Source organism: Suricata suricatta, chromosome 8, assembly GCF_006229205.1.
Source record: "Suricata suricatta isolate VVHF042 chromosome 8, meerkat_22Aug2017_6uvM2_HiC, whole genome shotgun sequence".
Lineage (NCBI taxonomy): Eukaryota > Metazoa > Chordata > Mammalia > Carnivora > Herpestidae > Suricata > Suricata suricatta.
Genome location: NC_043707.1, coordinates 36761851 through 36783738, shown reverse-complemented (window position 1 = coordinate 36783738; position 21888 = coordinate 36761851). Strand labels below are relative to the sequence as shown.

The 21888-nt window shown below is 57.9% G+C and overlaps 1 protein-coding gene and 1 long non-coding RNA gene across 4 annotated transcripts in view; one reads left to right on the top strand and one right to left on the bottom strand.

Annotated features, from left to right (window-relative positions):
* Nucleotides 1–21888, bottom strand: part of MAD1L1 (mitotic arrest deficient 1 like 1) — a 288983-nt gene that overhangs the window by 186878 nt on the left and 80217 nt on the right. The window lies entirely within an intron of this gene.
* Nucleotides 12019–19734, top strand: LOC115299881. 3 transcript variants are annotated; one of them, XR_003912398.1, is made up of 3 exons: nt 12019–12140; nt 12271–12630; nt 19671–19734. It is a non-coding gene; the product is annotated as an uncharacterized LOC115299881 (long non-coding RNA). The 3 variants fall into 3 exon arrangements; XR_003912396.1 differs by lacking the exon at nt 19671–19734 and adding an exon at nt 18735–19430; XR_003912397.1 differs by lacking the exon at nt 19671–19734 and adding an exon at nt 13355–14192.

The window sequence follows — 21888 nt, the reverse complement described above, 5'->3', positions numbered from 1 at the left end:
ACTTCCTGTAAGAAACCCAAACTCTCTCACCTGAAAAGGACCTGAGCGGCTCCAGTCCAAAGCCATGGCCACCATACCTCGCATGACGGCAACCACTCCAGATGAGTCTGGGGCAGCTCTGACTTCGGGCTGCACGGGCATGAGGTCCAACCTTCTTGGGGACTACATGTGCCCCTGCCTCCCAGGGACTGAAGCTGGAGGACGCAGGAAGCCTGGCGCGGGGGAGAGCCTGGCCACCCTAGCAGGGGCTCCCACTGGCCTCCCCTTTGTCTGTGGGAGTAGGAGGCCAACAGAGGCCCAGCGACGGTGGGACAGGAGGCTCTCCCCCACCTCCCTCCCTGGCATCAGCCAGCAGCCCACCAGCAGCTCCAAGGCGGCGGCGCCCGACACGCTGGCGATCGATAGCCACGCGCCCGAGACCAGAGCAGTGCCTGATTAATACAGCCCGTCCTGCCCGTTTGCACTCCTATCGATTTTGCTGTCCTCGCCCCACAGTATGAGTCAATACCCACTTAGGTGTGGACCCCTCTCGGGGAGGCTGTTTCTCTTCACTGGGTGAAAGCCCCATCAGCAATGCGGGGCCCGGGGGCACATGCGGGCATGCCTGCTGACATCCAGGTGCCCATGGCTGACAAGCAATCTGAGGGCTGGCACCCCGCTAATAAACACCTCCGAAGCATTTCCCAGGCCGAACAACAGAACGAAAGGAGAAAATGAGATTTTACAACATCATTACTTTCTCTTTTACAATTTCTTAGCAGAGCAAAGACAGGGGAGCATCTGGTCGGCTGTCTCTGCATCAACACAGAACTCACTTATTAGCCCCACCTCCTCCTCACCCCAGGCTCCAGGGCCCGGAGAGCTGACACTTGAGAAATGCCAGCTCTAAGCAGTTTATTTCCTCCTGAACCTTAACAACTAAAACAGAGATGACCTTTAGAAGGAAGGGCCAGTGCCTGTCAGACCCTTGGGAGCATGGCTCCGCTCCACCATGGGAGGGGTGCCGGGCAGGGCAGAAGGGACCCCAGACACGCCCGGACGACAACCTGAGTCATGGTGGCAGGGCCTCCAGACTCCGGCAAGTGCTAGCTTGGGACTGAGGACCATGGAAGCACATCCTTCTCGGGAGCCTTCAGACAGGTTCTGACTTGCTGTCACAGATGCCTTTCCAAACTCGCAGGTGACCTCTGCATATCGCCTTGCAACGGGTCCACCCCAGGCTGGTGGAGGGCAGTGGGGTCCCGGGTGGTGTGCTGAGCACTCAGCAGGATCCCTGACACCGGACAATCCAGAGAGAAAGTCTGCAAGAGCCTGCATAGGGTGCAGGAGAATAAAGGTCTGGGGGGACCACACACACCCTTCACTTGTCTGGAGTATTTGGAGATTTCAAATACTCTTCACTTCTCTGGAATATTCAGGGAGGAGAAAAGGAGCCAGGCTCTGAGCCCTGGGGGTGGGCTTCGTGTCTTCATTCCCCTGGGCACATGCCTACGAGGGACACACAGAGCCACACAGGATGCCATGTTCACCCCTCCGAGGATCTGCATGACCAAGACCCACTGCACTGCATTGTCTCGCATCCAACATCTGTGAGTGCTCCTATTTCCCCATAGCCTCCACCAACACTTGTTATTTTTCATGTTTTTCTTTTTTTGCTGCTGTTTTTTTACACTAATGCTACAAGGACATCACGTGCAATGGTACGTGACCCAACAAGTTTACCGTGACGCACGCTGTACTGTTGTCCTCCCCACCGTCCCGGCAGGCAGGAGGCAGGGCCTCGCTGTTCTTTCAACGCTCTTCACGGGACTGTTGGACATTTGCACAATTTTCTACTTAAGTCCTTTGCCCTTTGTTTTTGCAGGAAAATATACATAACGTAAAATTTTAACCATTTCGAAGTGAGCAGCAGCACCAAGCACATTCACGCTGCTGTGCAGCCATTCTCACCATCTGTCTCCTGAATGTTCCATTTCCTGACACTGAGACCCTCTCCCTGGCACACGGACCCCTCCCTACCCCAGTCCCGGCCCCACTGTGTCCATGAGTTTGATGACGTGATCACCAGGACCTCAAACGAATGGAATTACATGGTATGTCCTCCTTCTGGTCTGACTCATCTCACAGGGCATCATGTCCTCCAGGCTCACCCGCGCCGAGGCCTGTGCCACAACTCCGTTCCTTTTAAAGGCTGAATAATATCCCAAAGTCTGAATGCAGCCCTTTATTGAGCTGACCCATTCACTGCTGCTGGCCACATGGGCTGCCTCTCGCCTCTACCTACCGTGGACGCTGCTGCTACGGACTTGGTGTGCACCAGTCTGTCTCAGGCACCCCGTCCTCCATGGCGCCTGCACCGCGTCACACCAATGGTCCCAGCTTCTCTACCCCCTCGCCAGCCCCTGATGTTCTCGGGGTTCCTGACGGCTCCCATCCCAGTCCCCCAAAGATTAGCAATGCTGAGCGCCTTCTCCCAGCCATTGTGTCGTCTCTGCAGGAATGTCTAGTCAGGGCCCCTGTCCGTTTTCAAATTCAGGTGTTCGTCTTTTTGATGTTGAGCTCTGAGAATCCTTCATGCATCCCAGATGCTAGATCCTGATCACATGTATGATTTGCAAATATCTACTCCCATTCTGTGGGCTGACTTTTCACTTCCTTAACAGCATCCTTTGATGCATTTGCGCTGTTAATTTCGATGAAGCACCAGGTGCTCTGCCACCCTCCTGAGTTCAAGGTCACAAAGACATAGGACACGAATGTTTCTTCCAAGAGTTTACGGTATCAGCTCCTGAATTCAGAGCTGTGATCCACCCAAACTAACATATGTGTAAGATGAGTCAGGAAGTGGGTCTTCCTCCTGTGTGTTCTGGAACAGCCTGAGACAGTTCAGTGTTAATCCCCCCCAAAACATGAGGCAGAACTCGCCAGTGCGGCCGAGGGGCCCTGGGGCTTCCTCTGCTGAAAGGACTTTAACTGCTGACGGCACATGTCTATTTGCAGTTCCCACTTCTTTTCCGTCAGTTCTGGGGCTTCATGCGCCTCCAGGAACTCCCCCGTGTCCCCACGTCTGTCTAAGGTGCTGGCATGCGGTACCTCATTGGCCTCTCTCCTGGTCCCTTCTGTCTCTGTGACGCCTGTAGGATGTCCCCACTTCCTCTCCTGGTTGTACGGAGACTTCCTGCACGTTTGCTCAGTTGGTCCAGCTAAAAGTTTGTCCGATTATTCTTCTTTTCAAATAAATAACTGTGTGTTGTTTTCATCTGTTCTTGATTTGTCTCATTGTAATTTTTATCGCTTCCTTCCTCCTGCTTGATATGGGTTTGCTCTCCTTTCCCCGCCTGCTGAGGTGGGACTGATCCGAGCTCTCTGTCATCACCCCAGGCCTGCACAGCCACTCATTTCCCTCCGAGCACCACTCAGGCTGCCTCCCGCCTGCAGTGCCCGCCACGTGTGTGCCCAGTCAGCTACTGGCTGTCCTCACCTCCTGTGCTGCTGCTTCACCTCATGGGTGATCAGGTGTGGTTTTCAGGTCCACCCATTGGCCACTTTCCTAAATTGCTGTCCGTGACTTGTAGTATTCATTCATTGCGGTAGAAGACCACACTCGGTGGGACTCTGAACCTTTTAAATGAGATGCACGCAGTGACATAACTCACGGCCTCCCCTGCATAACGCCCCACGGACATCGGAGAGGAGGGTGCACTCTGCTGTCAAGAGAAGTGTGCCACAGTCGCCTCCGTGCCTCAATTTCCCAACCTACAAATGGGGTAACAATCCTCACTTCAAGCCTCTTACACAAATTCGAGGAGAGGAGGCAAGCAAGGGGGGACCGAGTGCCAGCTGTGGGCATTCAGATAAGCCCACGGGGCCCCAGTGAGGAGTCCATCCCCATGTGCACGTGGCTCATCACCAAGAGTACTCCCCCCACTGATGCCAGGGTGACACGGTGACTGACTAGAAAGTCTAGCAGAGCTTCAGTGGTGGGGAGGGGAGCAAAAGGCCCAGAAGCACAGGCAGGAGCCGGGTCTCCCCACAGACGCTCCCAGAGACGACAGAGGGCAGGGTTCCTGTGGCTCCAGGATGCTGGTGTGGGCACCGTCCTCACTCTCCCATGTCCACCCGCAGACTCTGACCAGGGCCCCACAGGAAAGGCTGCCTCCCCAGAGGCCCCTCCTGCTTACACGTCACCAGTGCCTTTTCGCCTCAGAACCCGGCTCAGCAATCCCAAGGGCACCGGGAACCTAGCAAGAGGAGGAAGCAGGCTGGTGACAAAGAAAAGTGCTTCCCTTCACACAATTCCTTCACAGAAAATGGATTTCAAAGTGGCCATCTGCCTATGAGATTAGCATCCCAAAGCTACATAACTACACAACACAGAGCAGCTCAGGATGAGCTCCAACTTCATCACAGTCGCAGAAAAGGTCCCTTTCAAATGATAATAGCAGGAAGTGCTCATGAAGCAGTTCGGGGAAAGGAGCACCCAACCACACCTCTGGCTGCCGCAGAGCAAGGACCATGGGTCATGGGTTCAGGGGCGCACAGGCGCAGGGCCACAGCTGCCCGGCTCTGTGGGCCCTCCTGTGCCGGCCCAGGCTGAGTCCCTGAGGACAGGAGGCTGCTGGGAGGTGGGGAGAACTGACCTGCCTCTCGTCTGGGCCTCTCCCTTCCCCGCTGGCCCTGCAGCTTTCCTCCTAGAGACGTCTCCCAGGAAGGACCCCAGCCCAGCCTGAGCTAGACCCAGCACCAAGTTTCCACAGCACCACGGTAGGCCATGTGGCGGGTCCCTCCCTCTACCCCTGCCGGATCGTGACACCTAACACCTAGGAGGTGATCTGCAGAACACTGTGAAGGAACAAAGGGCAGACATGGAGGCCAGGGCGCTCAGGGGCTGGGGGATGGAGGTGGAGGTGCGCAGCAGGGGAGCGTCATGTACCTGCCTGGCACCCACCAGCAACAGGCCCAGGAGCCGCCGGGCCCAGAGCCCTCAGCACTGCGGTGTGGAACAGTCTGGAAAGGAGGGGCACCACCCAGCACACAACCCTGGAGGCAAAGGCTGGCGGCACAGCTCCCAGGGGCCCAGGGTGAGCACTGCTCCGCTACATGTGTGTGCCCGGGGGGAGCTGGCACCTCCATCATATCCAATGCTGCACATGCACCACCCCGGATCTGTTGAGATGGCCCCAGGAGAACGGAGTGGCCCTGGGGAATGCCCTCCATGGGGCTTTCCGTTCCTGCTATGTGGGCAGGTGCCATAATGGCTCTTGCAGCTGCCGCCCTCACCTGCAGATGGAGGGCCTGGCAGGGGGAGCAGTCCAGAGGCAAAGGCCCATTTCCACAAAGCAGACCCCACATAAGGGACCCTAAGGAAAAGTGAAGGAGCCTGGACCGCACAGGCCTGACTGCTACCACGGGGAGACACAGGGCCACCGCAGTCCCTGGGCAGAGGCCAGCAGCCCTCGAGCCAGTGCCGCCCTGGGTTGCTCGCATGGGGACCAGGGGGTGCCAGACACCGAGTGGCCCAGGGACACAGGGGGAGGGAAAGAGGGCTCCGCTGTGCTCCAGCAGAGCCTTCAAGGACATCTGGGTGGGCAGAGGAGGGGAAGAGGGGGCCGTGTGGGCAGATGAAGCGGGGGAGTGCGGCAGGGCTGTGAGAAGGCTGTGCACCTCGGACAGAGCTAGAGGGCAAAGCCGCGTCCTTGAGCACAAACACTTGACAATCAGGAAGGGGTTATTCCGTTCGGAAGCGTGCGTGTGTCTTCAGGCCACTACAGCGACTACTGCCGGTGCCCGTGCCCTGATGCACCCGAGGGCTTCCGGGCTCCCTGCAGTCCCAGCGGGGAAGGCTGGTGGCTTCCTCCATAGAAAATAAAGAATACAGGGTCGAAAGGCCCATTCTTGGACTCAGACTGGAGCAAGACCAGCAACCAGATCAGTCTGAGCCGATGCTGGCAACTCACAAGCATGGTTTTGAGCAGGGAGTAGAGTCCCTGGGTCACGGGCTGCACAGGACAACCACGCTGGTGCACCAATTGGGAACACTTACGTGACATAACGAGAGAAAAGACCCCAATAAAGCAAGATAAAAGACAAGAGGAACAGTATGAAAGCCATTTGAAGATAATCTTATTTTTTTAATTTAATTTAGTTTATTATTTTGAGAGAGAGGACATGAGCAGGGGAGGAGCAAAGAGAGGGAGAGAATCCCAAGCAGGCTCTGCGCTGACAGTGCAGAGCCAGATGCACGGCTTGACCTCACGAACCCTGAGATCATGACCTGAGCAGAAATCAATGGCCAGACACAACTGACTGAGCCACCCAGGCGTGCCCAATTCAAAGATAACTTTTAGGGGCATCTGGGTGGCGTAGCTGGTTAAGCATCAGACTGAGGCTCAGGTCACAATCTGAGGTCACATCAGGCTCTGTGCTGACAGCTCAGAGCCTGGAGTCTGCTGCAGATTGACTCTGTGTCTCCCTCTGTCCCTGCTCCTCCCACACTCACTCTCTTGCTCTCTCTCTCTCTCAAAAATAAACATTTAAAAAATAAAAACAACAACAACAAAGATAACTTTAAACACTGAGGAATACAAGAGAAAACAAGCCAACACGCACACTCTAGGACACAGTATTGAAGAATCCACATCATTAAGACACCAATTCCCTCAATTAGCCAGGTTTAAGGCAATACCAATTAAAACTCCACTATGTGAAATGAGAAAAAACCAAATCTGAAGTTCACGGGAAGAAATGAATGAGCGGGGTGTGGGGAGCTGGTGGAGGAGGGGACGGACCCCCCGGGCACACAGACGCCACACGCGGCCACAGGAACTACAGCCAGGCTGCGTCATCCTGCATGAAAACGCGGACACGGGGCTGACAAGTCTGAATGTAGAGACCAGGTCTGAGGAGAAGCCGGGAGTCAGCTGGGCACCACTCTGGAAGACACGGTGTGAGCCTGCTGCTCCGACCACAGGGTGGCCTTGGGGGTCAGAGGTTCTGGACGTAGGACAGCACGGGGGAAGAAAACCACGGAAGAACACAGCATGTCCCTTCCACATCCGTTCAAACACAGAAACAAAATAGAAGCACTGAGAGAAAAGGCTGATGTACTCAACTAGGTAACAATTAAAAATTAATGTCTGCAGAAAATTTTCATAAGCAAATAGAGGGAAAATGTCAAACTGAGAAACTGTATTTCCAGACAAAGGGCTAATTTCCTCAAGCTGTTAAAAACTCCTCTAAAATTAATTTTTAAGAAGACAGAAACATGGATAAAGGTTGTGAGCAAACAGGGAGAAAAGTACGTAAGTCACGTGGACGCAAGAGTGCTTCAGGAAGGAAGAGCTCAACTGAGGGGCGGCATCACATGTGTGCACAGAGGAGACGGCCAGGTGGCAGGACAGGGGCTCAGCATCTCCGAGCGCATCGACACCTCGAGAAGGTGCCACTGAAAATGCAGGCCGACAACGCCATGTGAACGCACAACTGCCATGGCCAGGCCCCAGGAAGCGGGTGTCCTCGGGACACAGGACCGCCTCCCCTGAAGCCCTGTGGGGCTGCATCTGGCCAGGACCCCTGACAGGGAGGAAGGGAGGCCCCTGACACGCACCAAACTGAACTTAGCTCCAAGGAAAGGGTCAGAAGCGGTACCGACACTGCTGTGCCTGGGCCATGACCTCAGAGTGAATAAGGTCTTGGTCACGGGGCAACTGAAGACAAGGGCTGCCAGACAAGCCGCTTGGTCGGTGACCAGGAGCAGGACAAAGACAGAACAGGAGATGGCCAGAGACAAATGCACACCGCGACTGGCACTGCCCACCCCCCTCCTAGGGGTCCCCACAACCCTCCGCTCCCCTCAGGACAAAAGTGCAGCAGGCAGAGGAATGAAAAGCCTTGAGTCAGGGCAGAGGCAGCCAGGATGCTAAGGTCACAGGAGAGCTAAGGCATCAGGTTTTAGAGGAAACAAGACCACCAGAGTCTGAGCCAAGTGGGGCCACGATGGTGGCCATGCACCCGGAAACCAGACTTGTCTACACGTGGCACTGAGGCGGCGCAAGGCGCCACAGCACTGGGCACAGGCAGAACTGGTCAGGCATGGGGCCCCAAGGACCAGTTGCCGAAAACCACACGCTCAAGTGCTGCCCGAGCTCAGCAACAATCCACTTCCAGGGATTGGAACCATCAGCAAACTATCAGCGATATAAACAATGGTTTGGGGACATGGGTATCAACCAGGGTGTTATTTAGAAAATGGGAAAAGGCAAAAAGTACCTACCAAGAAGTTTGGCTGAAGAAAAGCATTCATAAAGAAGGTCGTTTACAGACAAGAGGTAGGTTTTAAAAGACTCTGTAACGTGGAAGGCACTCACATGAGATTAAACAAAAGAAGAGGCCCCAAAGCGAATGGCACACAACGGGACATCTCCGAAACACAGCATCAGGAAAACACCCGCCGGGCACGCGCACCGGGAAGGACCCAGCCAGCGGCACGGCCACTCGGGGGCCACGGCCAGGAGGACCGTGGGAAACTTTTATTCTCAACAGTTCTAGTTTTGTTCTGCTTTGTTTTTCTCAAATGTTGTAAATGAAAATGTATTCCTTCTGTGATCAGAATCAAAAAAAAGTTTTTAACACAACATGCTGACGTGGCTTGGGCCTGCCTGCCTCCTTCCTTCCAGGTGTGCAAACCTAACTCCCAGCGCGCGCGCAGCGAGGAACCGACCCAGGGCCAGCGCCTCCACCCTCTGCACGTCCATGACCAAGGGCACGGGCACCAGAAGCTGTGGATGCCGGGCACTGGCCAGAGGAACTGGAACAAGGTGGCGGAGGGAAGCTTGGGAATGCTGACCTGATCTGGCAGGGCTGGGGGGCGGGCACCCTGAGAACACAGTCAGCTGGGAAGGGACGGAAACGTCAGGCCATCCCAGGGACGAGGAAACAACAGACAGACGAGCGGCACGCCCACCTCACAGCTAGGCGGTCCCACTAGGTGCCTTCTGGCCCCTGCCCTACTGCCCTTCCAGGAACTATGGCCAGGCTCAGCCCCTCAAGCCCAGAGAGCACGAGTCCATGCTCCTGGGGCCCCCTCATCCACTGGGAATGTCTGGCACCAGAAGCAAGGACCACTCCTCCCGCCTCCAACACAGGGGCTGCCACCGCCCATGGCAGGCCACCCCACATGTGCCACACCCCTGCAGCAGCACGGAGGAGTACCGCTGAGCGGCGCATGGGGCCTCACTGGCTGGCGCCCCTCACCTGCTCGGGCACAGTCCTACCGTGTGTCCACCAACCTGGAAAACAGGGGCCACATCTTCCTTCCCCTGTGCTCGCTCTCTGAATCCCCTCCTGCCAGCCTGGACAGCTGTCCATGTCCCCACCAGGGCAGACCCTGATGCCCTAATGCCACCGCTCCTCTCCAGCAGCGCCCCTCGCCACATTTCCGTCCACAAGCATCCACACACAAGCCACCGTTGTCTACACGTGGGCCCTGCAGGCACCGCCCCCACCAGCCCACTCCCTGTGCAGAGACCAGGGCAGGCACCCAGCTCAGCTCTGTCCCCGCTCACACGGCTTCCCCAGCAGCTCCACGAAACCCGCTACTGTCCCGGCCACCACAGACTCCATGCTGCAAACTTCCAAGTGGTCAACCCATGACAGCCACTCATGGGTCACCCCTGCATTGACACGCCCTCTTTCACACGCCTGGTCTCCTCTGGGCCTCTTCCTCCTCAGGGATGTTCATCAGAAGGAAATAGGTGGATGGAAAGACTGAGAAGCTCAGGGAGCAGCCCCGTATGGGTACAGTCACCATGTGTAAATGACAGACAGCAGTCCAGCAGGGATCGGTGACCAGATGGACTGGCTCCCTGCCTGCACACCGGGCCACACGCCTCAGGGGGACAGCGGATCCCAACGTGACAGGCCAGATTATACGGCTTTTTCAAATAAACACACAGCATTTTTCTAAGTAACCAAAGGTTTCTTTAAAGAAGACACAAGAAGAGGTCATGGTACAGGACAAAGGTCATGAATGAGGCTTGATGGGGACACGTGTGCTCCGTGTACAAACACACATGGACCATCTGAGGAGCTCCGATGGCTCCCAAAGTACAACGCAAACGACAGTCGGAGAAGCGGGCACAAGGACACAGGGGGCCTGCCGCCAAGGTTGTGGGGACCCAGGATGCTAGCGGGGCCCCTGAACAGTGGAGGGACTGCAGGCCGACGCCGCAGCCCCGCCACCCCCAGCCGCGAGCACAATGCCCACACCAGCAGCCCCGAGCTAGAACCGCCACACACCTGCCAAGCACAACAGTTTAAAGCCAGGGACCCTCACGGAGCGGTGACAGCAGGTAGACACGCACACAATGACATGTCTGGTTCTGATGCTGCATGTGAGTGCAGGGCCCACACATGCCTACCCACATGACCCTGCCTCTGCAATGCTCAGAGCAGGCAAGAGCCGTCTCCAGTGCTGGCGGCCAGGCTGGCCATTTCCAGAAACAGGACAGAGGACTGAAAAGGGCTGGAGAGGACTTCAGGGACCGGAGACCTCACCTTTTTCCCCCTTTTTTAATGTTTTATCTTTCACAGAGAGAGAAACAAGTGGGGTTGGGGCAGAGACAGAGGGAGACACAGAGTCCAAAGTAGGCTCCAGGCTCTGAGCTGTCTGCTCGAACCCACCAACTGGGAGATCACGACCTGAGCAGAAATTGGATGTTTGACCGACTGAGCCCCCCAGATGCCCTGAGCTCCTGCTTCTTGATCTGGGAGCTCGATACGCTGCTGGTGCTATGTGCTTTTCTTAAACATGCTATGCTTTTTTTTAAGTTATGAAAACAAAGTCAATACCTCAAACTGGAAAATCATTTTTAAAAAAAACAATAATTCCTGGGCTTTTTTTAAGGAGCAGTATTTTGTGCCTCTCCTGTGTGGTCCCTCCCGTAACTGCAGACCACGTGGGTCCATAAGCTGCCAGAGACAGACGGGGATCAGCTGCAGCCCGAGGCTGCCTTCGAGTGTGGAAGCAAGGACAACACAATGATGATTACTTTACTGACAGGGGACACATTGGACAGCACTGGTCGCCACCCCCAACACCGGACAGAGTGGATGGAGGGCAGGTAGGCCTGACAGGGTGAGGACACAGGCTCCAGGGTGCCCCCCGCCCCCCAAGCCTGCCTGACGGGATATGAGGATGCACACAGGCCGGGCCGGAGCAGCCAGGATGCCAGGAAGCAGTCCCAGGAGGGGAGCAAGGAGGAAGGCAGGTGCGGAGGCTACGGCATACGTGCACAGGCTGTACGAACAGCACGTTCAGGGACAACGCACAGTGAGCTCAGGTGGGGGCGGGGGGGAGGGGATCTTCTCCCAGGGAGGCTGTGGTTCCTGAGGAGAGGGGAGAGGGTCCCAATGGCAAGGGTCTAGTAGAGGTGGCAAATCTCAGGGCCACCTACATCTAACTATGCCAAGAGAGTACGCACCCAACTGTGACATTGCCTGGGAGGGCACAGAAACAAGGCGGCAGGTGCCACTTCCAAGTATGCAGTCCCCACCTGGGCAGGGAGGCCCAAGGACAACCTCCAGGACACTGGGGTCTTCGTTGGCCCAAAAAGGGATCCCGCAAAGTAAAGGAAGCGTCTTCTGGGCAGTGGGCCAGGGGCAAACCCAGTCCCTCTCAAGCACGTGAGCTGTGGCCCTCCACCCCACAGCATCCCTGCCTGTGGGGGAATGTGTGAGATCGGGTTCGCAGGCACCTGCAGCCCCGAGGCTAAACGTGAACCTGGGCCCTGGTTTCCCTTCCCTGAGCCGGGTGCTCTGCACAAGGTTTTTGTTTTACATTTTCCTGCTGCGCCCACCCCCTCCCCCCTCAAGGATCCCAAGGGCACTAATCACCAAGCCACTCTGCCTCCTCTGCTACATGCAGAAGGCAGGCGGGGCTGCAGTGACGTCACAGAGGTCCCCCGCAGATGACAGAAGGGCTAAGGCCAGGGTCATGAGGCTTGGCCTCCACTGCAGAGGGCTGTGGCCCCCGGGAGAGCCTTCCTGTGCCTGCTGGAGGCAGACCAGTTGACTGGAGCCCGCCCAAGGAACACCAGCAGTGGACGCCAGGTCCAGGGCAGGGCTGCGGGCACAGAGCCGTGGTAACGCACCTGACTCAGAACACGGGCTCCAGCCCCTTCCCAACTTCCCCCATCCCCGGCCCTGACTGGCTGCGTGACTCTGGGCAAGGGGCTTTACACCCGAGCCTGTGTTTCCTTTGGCCCCGTACAGGGCTACCCTGCTCATTGGTGGAAACAGGACAAGCTGTGCGGGACAGGTCGGCCCAGCCACCACACTGACCACTGGCACGAGAACTCCGACTCTCACACCCCACTGTGGACCCGTCATGCAGTGCCTCAGGGCAAGAAGTCAGATAGGAGCAAATTGAAGTGTGGTCTCTGACAGGGACCCAGCAGAGCCCCGGGCCAAACAGCTCCGCCTCCTCAGGGCTACCCTCGATCTGAAGATGCGCTTCAAACAGTGTCCACCCAAAAGACTCCAGGACGGCCTTACGGGTTTGGGGTGACGGGAGCAGCCAGTCTTCACAAGAAGCCCAGGTGTGGCCTCATCGTCAGGCTCTACCCACAGCAGGTACCTGGTAAAATACCAGTCCATTCCTGGGAGACAGCAGGGAGGACACAGGAGCCTGTCCACTGAGGATGCACCAGCTCGGAGCAGGCTGGAGATGGGGCGAGGGCCACAGGGAGGGAGGCTGAGTGCAAGGCGTGGCGGTTGCCCCCAGCCTGAGTGAAGCCAGCTGCACAGAGGAGCAATGACCCCAGCATAGGAGGGAGCTGGTTCCATGGCAGCATGCCATCGTGCGCGCAGTCCTGCCTGGCTCATGCAGAGGGGACAGGGGCATGGGAGAACGCACCAGGTGCAGACCCGTGTGTCCCACAGGGCTCCAGGCCCATGGCACACATGCCATAAGAGGCACATTACTTTCCCAAGTGGCTCTGCAGGCAGCAGACCCGAGGCTGCAGTGGAGACGGTCAGGTGAGGTAATGACACAGCTGGGGCTGGGCAGGTCTACAGACACGGCACCCTGGGCTTGGCAAGTTCCAGTCGGGGCCCCTGGCCTGAGACACCCTCCTGCCAACCCACGCGCGTCCCCACGGAGCTCGCCAGCAAGGGCAGCCTCCCCATGGAGGCTGGCGCTGCCTTGGCCTCATCAGTATTCAGCAGCACTTGGCTCCCCTCTCTCGTCTCCTTTTGTGCTGCAGAGATAAGTAGCATTTCTCATCTCTGCTATCTCCCAGCTGCAAATATTCAAGACTTCCTTTCTTTTTACTTAAAAAGTAAAATCTCATTTTAGATTTGCAAGACAGACAGCTCCCGTCCCCGCCACACTAACCACCTCCCACCCAGAGGCCAGGCAGGAGTGGAGTGTGGAGAGTGCATCGGGTGGGAGGAATCAAAGCCCCAGGAACCTAAGCCAGAAGAGCCACACCTTCACAGCCCCCCAGACACGATCAAGGCCCCCCACCTTGCCTGAATACAGCTCAGCCATCATGCCCTGCTGGCAGTCCTGAGACTCCACGCCCCTCAGGGCACAGACCCCACAAGCCTGTGGAGTCCGTGTGACAACAAGGGCCTGGTCAAAGATGGTCCTGGTGGCCTCGGAGTTCACAGGCTCATGTTCCACACGTTCCTTCCACGGGCTGGGGGCTCCCGCAGGGCGGGACCACGGGCTTCCTTCCAGCCGTACACACTAGGGCCCTTCGGGGCACACGGGTCACTGATCACCCATCAAGAGCCAGGACGGAGAGAAAGCAAATGCCAGGTAAGGGAGGTTTCGGAGACAGACATGCGGCCTCACCAGTGGACCAGGGCGCCCCAGCCACAACTGGCTGGGAAAAGGAGCTAGCCAATGAACCCCCACCTGAGCAATGCCCGAGTCCTCGCTGACTCCCCAAAGCCCGTGCGAGAAAGCAGCAGGGTCTTGGACTCTAGCTTTTCTGGCAGGGACGGAGACTGAAACAAGGTCTCAGCCAGACGCTTCTGAGAGGGAAGAGCCTGCTTCCAGAGGGTGACAAGTGCCGCCTGGTGGGGCTGGTGCCCGGGGTCCTGCACCAGGGCCGCCAGAGAAGCGTGTCCTGAGCCTCGGGCGCCGGCCACACACCCCCCCAGCCCCCCAGGGACCACTGCTGCCATGCAACCAGCTTAAGGAGCGCTTAGGGCCCGGGGCGGGGGGCGGGGGGGGGGGGCAGGATCTGGAGGGTGGGAGAGGCTCCGCCATCCGAGCCCGAGTGGTGCACGAGAGCCGGCGAACGTCTCTCCCGCAAGCTCACCTTCAGTCTGCAGACACGCCTGACAGGTTGACACGGGTGTTAAAATTTTACCATTTACGTAACAGCTCAGTTATTAACAGAGTCTCATTTGCACGTGTCAGAGGAAGAGAAAAATCACCTAATTAACCACTTTCCCCATCAGCAAAAGGAAGGGAGTCGTGCTGCCAATTTGTTTCCAACTCCTCTCTCCCACCCTCTGAATCCGCTCCCTCTAATCAGAGAAGATTTACAATCCTCCGCCGTCAGGGACACGGAAGGCTCCCCTTCCCATAACAGGCGTCTTAAGGAGCCAACTTGAGCAGTGCCCTTCAGAGCATGGAAGCCCGCCACCAAGGGGAGACCCATGGCCACTGTGTCCAGCAGACGCAGAGAGCTCTGCCCCTTCAGGACAGTCCACACTGGAGGCCACTCGGTGGCAAGACAGCGCCCGGCCGTACCCAGGGACAGTCTTCCCCATCAGCTTGCCAGGAGAGCAGCTGTCCCTATGTGGCTGACCTGGTGGACCACGTGGCCCCGAGCCAGCATGGCACAGGCAGAAGGGGGGCATGTGCCCTGGTTCGGGGCAGGCAGCAAAGGGAGCCCGGAAGGCCCCGCTCATCCAGACCTTTGCACCTCCAATGTGGCCCTCTCAGAGCCTCTGACTCCTCTTCTGTAACACAGTGTAACACAGGGCACAGGACAGAATCGCCAAGGGGAGGGAGGACAAACCCCACGGTCACATTCCAGCCCCCACATGCACAGCTACCAGGAGCCCAGCATGCAGGCTGGCCCCTGGCCATGTCTGGTTTTCCCTTGCCCCTGTGTGCTCTCGGCCAGAGACCCCCACAAATGGATTAAGTCTTATTCAACATCAAGGTCACCCACTTCCTTGGGGGGGGCTCCCTAACAACCCCAGCAGGCCTAGGCAGGTCCCCCTGCCCCCTGCACGGTGCCCCCACCTAGTGCCCATCAGCACTGGTGCAGCGTGTCGCTCTGCCGATCACCAACTCCACGGGGCATGGACACACTGCTCAGGCGCACGGTGCCCACACGTGCTTAGTGACCATGCCCGTCTGACAATAAGGACTCGAAGGAGGAAACGAAGTTTGCGGGGACACCGCCCTCCCCGCATCCATCGGACATGGGCAGTTCCTGGGGATCCGATGACAGAAGCCACGAGGAGCTCCCGGCAGAGCCCACGGCCCAGCACACATGGAGGCGCAGACTGAGCGCAGCAGCGCCCGGACATCCTCAGGAGCCGCACACTGCCCTAGGCCGGTGGACTGTTGGTTAGCAAACGAGAAGGAGGCGCAGGGAGGGCATAGCCCATCAAACCGCATGACAAGGAGTCCCCCGGTGTCCCTGGGCAGGCTGACAGTCAGTGTCCTGGCCTCTGGGGGCATGGTGGGGAGGGCATGGGATGGTGGAGCCACCATGCACCGGATGCTGATCACAAGCTGCAACACAGCCCCCCAGGCATGGGAGACAAAGCCTGCCCCTAAGAACAAGCAGAAAATGACACATGTGGCCAATCTGAAAGCCACCGAGCAGAACACACGACGTGCATCCCTCAGCTGCACGAGCAAAAGCCTCTCCAGTCGGATGGGTAACAACCAGCGTCCTCCAGCCCGGCCGCTCAACAGGCAGTATCTGTCAGGCCAGAGGCGGAGCAGGTGACAGCAGGCCCCGTGTGGCCCTCTCCAAGGGGAGCCGTCGCCAGCTGGGGGCAGACCAGGACTCCGTGTGGCCGCGGAGACTGCCGCCCGAGCGATGGAGCTGAGCGGCAAGCTTACCGCTGCCTGCAGGCGGCCCTCCCAGGAGAGAGGCTGCAGCTCGCGGAGGAAGGATGACATGTCAGCAGCAAGGGGAGCCGGTTCCCCTTAAGCCAGCTCTTTGGTTTAAATGAATTTGCTCCTCATTAAATTCTTAACCTACAAACATAACTGATACTTACATGCTTCATTCTGACACCCGAGTGCCTTTTGTGCGGAAGACAGTGCCGCCAAATCCCACCGTAATTATCCCAACGCAGGTGAGCCTGCCTTCCATGCACACAAATCACCTGGGTCCAGCTCAGGGGTGCCCACGGCCTGGGAGCCTGGGCCTGGCCCAGCTCGGCCGCCCACATGTGGTGCAAAGGGCAAAATCAAGGGCCCCCAAGCCCTGGTGGTTAGGCTCTCCTACAATCCCAAGCCAAGCGCTCCTTCTGGAGCACAGGTAAGGCACATCCCGTCTCCAGCAGAAACACGAGGAGTCCCACACACAGTCTGTTCGCAGCCACCAGAAGGGTCCTGCGTGTCCTGGGCCAGATGCTGGAGCAAGGGAAGACCTGCAGTTTTCCCAAAGGCATCGGGTGCCAAGACCTCGGCCACCGCAGCCCAGGACAGCCCCCTCACTGAGAAGAGGACACGGGCCCATCTCAGAGCTTGTCCTCTGCGAACAAGGAGGGTGCTCCCTGGCACCAAGTGGTGAGTACCGTGAAGAGGTCAAGAGCACAGGGGCCAACCTAATCAAGTGGTGGCAGAAGGCGGTGCCAAGGGGCCAGTCAAGCACAAGGACAGAACAAGGCGTCACAAGTGCAAAGGACCTCAGCAAGCTCAGGGAGCACCAGGGGCCGGCAGGTGGGCCCCCCAGGTCAGAGCAGAGCTCAGAGGTCACCCCTGGAGAAGGGGCGTGGGAAGGAGAGCAGGGGCCGGGGGGCAGTCCAGCTGATGGGATGGGGTTCAAGCCCAGGGATGCTGCCCTGAGGCCGCTAGGTCTGCAGAGTGGGCAGGCTGTGAGAGCCTGCGACCACAGATGCCCGGCTCCTGCCACAAGCCAGTACGAGGGGTGTCGCGGAGCAGCTGCAAGTGTGACTGTCACTCTGACAAGAAGGAGTCCGTATGGGCTGAAGCCCCTTCTCCCATGACCCCTGGGTCCCCACAGGCAGTGGCCTGTCCCTCTTGACAAGGCTGCACCCAGACCTCCCAGTCATGTTCCAGGAAGAGATGACCCTCCGGACAGGGTCTCCAGAGCAGTCCACCTCAGCCTGCGTCCCCACCCGAACCCCACACTCCTGTGCAGTCACAGTGCCCCCCACCCAGACCCCCGCAGTCAGAGGCCCTCTCTCCTCCCATCCCGCATCCCAAACACAGGAGAGGACGGTCCCGGAAACCACTCCACCCCCCAACTAGCACAGATGTCCCAGGAGTCCGAAACAGACCCTGCCCTGCACGGGAGCTCCGAGTGAGCCCACACGACGGCCGCCCGCCTACAGCTCTGCCACCACACCAACCGTGTCCCTTCTGCCTGCCTTAGTGCTGAAGCAGCTGGCAGCCGGCGTGCATGCTGGAGCAGGGCCCCTGGATCAGCGGCAGGGCAAGCCCAGGCCTTTCCCTCTCCAGTCAAGCAGAGGTTCCATGGAAAAACATGTCACTTTGTCCCCGCAGCCCCAAGTCTACCTGTCCATCTGTTCTCTTTCCATCCCCGGGAGCAACGGCTCACTGAGGCTCTCCCACCAGCAGCGCTTTCTTATTCTCCCTCCCACATCTCAGGACGCTGCCCGCACAGCCTGGTGCACCTGCCCAGTAGTACCTGGCCCCCGGGGGCCAGCACTCAGGCCTGGTGTCAGCACTGAGGATGGAACACTCAACTTCATCAGGGAAGGAGAGGGACAGGCAGACACGCGGCATGGGACAGGCGGACACACAGCGCGGGACATGCTTTCCTGAGAAAACTCCTCCTCAGCACTCCCACAGCCCCTGACCCGAAGGGCCCTGAGGACGTCCTGCATTTGTGTGCCGCCTCTAGGGCCTCAGCCTAGACTTGCTTTACTCCCATTCTGGGGTTCATGAAGCACTACGGGTAACCCCACACTGTCAGATGGATGTGGACCACAAGTCCCCTAAGCCAAGGCCTGGCTCCGATCCTGCCAGGGAGTGAGCCGCCAGCCCCCAGCCCCCCAGTGCTGCCTGCACCAGCTGTGTATCGGGGACGTGTGGGGACACCATGAAGCATCTGCCCCACCTGCACTGACGCAAGCCAGCCAAGGACCGCCACAAAGTCTTCAAAGGGGTCTGCCCAAGGACTCCGTGGAGGGCAGGCACTCCATGCCCAGGCCACCACTGCTCAGCACCCAGCAGTCCCGGGCACCCCACCCTCTGGTGACCAGGAGGAAAATACAGTGACGTGGGGCACCAGGAGCCCGGTGCTGCACCAAAGCTGCAGGCTGGTCCCCAGCAAGTCTCTGGCAGGCCCTGGGCAGTCGGGGTTAGTAATCCCATGACGGGGTGCATGGAGGTGGGAAGGCCAGGTCAGACAGGAAGCCAGGGGGCAGAGTGGGGGGACTCCTGACAGCTCCCTGGGCACCATGAGTGCGGTCACAACTCCCCAGATCTGTCTTCACACAGAGTGTAATCGGGGCACTCTGCACTCTTGGTCTTTCAGCGGCTGCTCTTCGCTGTGGCCCAGGCACCAGGACCAGGCTGTTCCCTCCTGCCCACCCTGCAGGGGGCCCTCCCCCAGCAGCACTGCTGGCTTGCTGCTTCCTCCTCTCCTGGCACAGGTGCCAGCGCCCCAGACCTGCCCTGCTCACTGGCGACACACCCTTGAGAGCGATGGGCCCTGCCCAAGACAAGCATGTGTGAGACGGTGGATGAGTCACACCCCCCTCTCATCCTCGGCACCAAGCTCGGCTCCATCTGGGGACGAGCCGCAGGAAGGTGCAGATGCCAGCACCAGGAGTGCTCCCACACCGCGAAGTGCTCCAACTGGAGACTGCCGGAGAAGGCTGGCCTGTCCCAGCAGGGGACCCACAGCGCAGGCGCTCCTCCACAGGCACCAACTGAGAGCCTGCTGGACAATCCAGCGTTCTGCTGGCCGGGGCTCTCAACCCACCCCAGACCTGGACGCAGTGGACAGTCCCTGCTGCCTTCAGGCTGTGCACACGGGTACCGCCCAGGGCCCATCAGCATGGAGCAGCAGGCCCCACGGCGAGCGGGGGACACGGCGCCCTTCAAGACGCCCCGTCTGGCCACCTGCAGCACAGGGGACAAGGCTCCCATCCAGGTGTTCTCATTATACCTATTTTAAAATCTGCTGACCAAAAACCCCAAAATGGATCACTTTTAGGTAAAAGTGAAGGCTGGAGAGTTTCATTACATATGATAACGTTTCTATTAAAACAGAACAAACTCGGGGGTTCTATCAAACCCGTTCCGGTGGGATTCGTGTCCGCTGTAATCCAGTATTCAGGCTCTGTCTCATTAACATAGCAGGCTTAATTGGCATTTCATGCCTGCTTTGTGCCTTTGAAATGAGCAAGGTGTAATTATGGTAAAAAGAGCTCTCCGCCGGTTAGCTTCTCATTCATGTCTTTCACAGCCTCCGACGAAGCACAGATGTTCCACTGGCGGACAGAGAGGAAGATGAGCAGCTTTCAAATGACTCCTTTTAGTTTAAAACTTTATTTAAAAAAGAACGTTATTTAAGTGAAATTTACAACACACTGTTTCTCTGCCTTTGTCTTACTCGCTGTAGGGCAGTAACTTTCAAAAGCTGGTTCCGCGTAATTTGATTTTTCATTTTCAAATGAACATCTGTGTTTAGGTCTAAAAAGCTCTTTGTTTAAACATAGAGAGCCCTAGGAAGGGTCTGAACAAAGCCCTCCTCTGTAAACACTTGATTACCAGGAAGGCCTGCTTTTCAGAGCGATCCAGAGGTTGGCAGGTTGGGGGAGGCTTGCTCGGTCTCACGTTCCTTCCAGTCGGGAGGAAACTTTCCTTTTTTCAGACCAGCAATGACCCAGGCGCTCCAGCTGGGCTCAGTGCTTCCGGCCATGGCGGGGACAGGGCAGGACAGGGGCTGCCAGACTGGACCCTCCGATCTCCAGGGAAAAGTGGTTTCGCGGAGGCGGCCCAGTCAGACCCCGTTCCTCCTCCGCAGGCTTCCTGTCCACGGGCGGCAGGAAGCAGCCATGCAGCCACCCCGGCACCCACAGCCCCCATGGACGGGCCTGTCTCTGGAGACCACATCATCTCACACGCACCCAGACAGAGCCCGTGAAGGGGAGACCCCAGCCCTGCTCCTGAACTGGAGCAGGCCCGTGAATGTCGCTTCCTCCTGTCGATGTGGACGGGACCTGCTGAGAGGCCACTGGAGACACACCCAGGATCAGGTACAGAAAAAGGACTCTGATGAACACATGCTATGCGAGTAAAACGTGAAGTCAAGCTCTGGCTAGACGCTCAGGGACGGGAAGTCTGGCAGCCATACAGGAACTCAGAAGCCTGCGTGGCGTGGGGGCGACAGACACCAGGGCCAGCCCCACTGCGTCTGCGGCCTGTCCCAGGCTGTCCTCACATAGCAGGAGGAAGCCATGTCCTCTGGACGCTGGAAGTTCAGCACAGGCTCAGTGCCGCAGTGTGGGTGTAAATAGTTTGCAACACTTCTGTGTTTTTATAGTGCTATATTTAGAAACCTCTAAATAAAACCCACGGCGAGTGTTGCAATAATATACATTTTTTAAACTCACTAATTGAATGTTGCCATTACAAGTGCTATTTTGGACCATCTGCTAAATATGTAATTTAGGAATTAAGATTCATATCTTACAGGATACGCTAATTATTCCTTTGAATGCATCCGGGTACTTTCTGAACACACATGAGAAGTCCTGTGTGAGCGACAGTAACACTCGACGCTCTACAACGTGGGGGTCAGGCCCATGACAGAGGCCATGGGCGGGTCCTGAGCAGGGCCAGAGCCATCAAAGCCCGGGGCCCCGGGGACAGCGGCGGGTCCTGAGCGCCCGGGGCCTTCCAGTCCCAGAAGCCGTCTGGTCCAGATGGAAGAGCAACAGGACTTTCCCCATGTTAATGACCCCAAGCCTTTCTCGAGAGGCTTCCTGACCGCATACAGTGTAGGCAGTTCCCATGCCTTACCCCTTCCTCAGAAAATAACCCCCAATAATGGTCTTCCTCCAATAATCCTAAACCCTCTTCTGGTTGCCAGACTGCAAGTTAGTGACCCTGCTGCACCCAGGCCCTGCGCACAGCGGGCACTCCCCACGCGTGACGGGGACCGTCCCCATTCCCGTGATGCAGCGTCCGGATGACCAGCTAGGAGCCATGCCCAAGCATCAGCAGACCCCGAGGGGGCTCCATGACCCCCTCCTTCCATGCGATGCTCTACTTCTGGTAACTCAGTCCAGAAAGTTTACTTCCAACATCCCAACACAGAGGGGCTCTGCACCCCTCGGCCGGCAGCATGCGGCAGGTGGGGGCCCTCCTCCGCTCTCGCAGCAGGCAGCGGTGTGGCTGCAAACGTCTGTCCTGTGTCCCAGGTACAACTCACCGTGCAGAAGGGGCCTTGTTTCGGCCCATCACAGTGCTTCCGGGCTCTTGCCTCGGTCTCACCACCAATAAACTCTATTTCAAGACCTCCACACCGCCAGCCTGGGCAAAGACCTCAGGACACAGCTCGGGACAGACGCTCCATGCACTTCACATCGTTCCCAGGAGGCTCAGCAAGTCCCTGAGATCCTTCTCTGACCCACTCCCTGGCACCCTGCACACCAGTGAGGGACAGAATCCCCATCAGC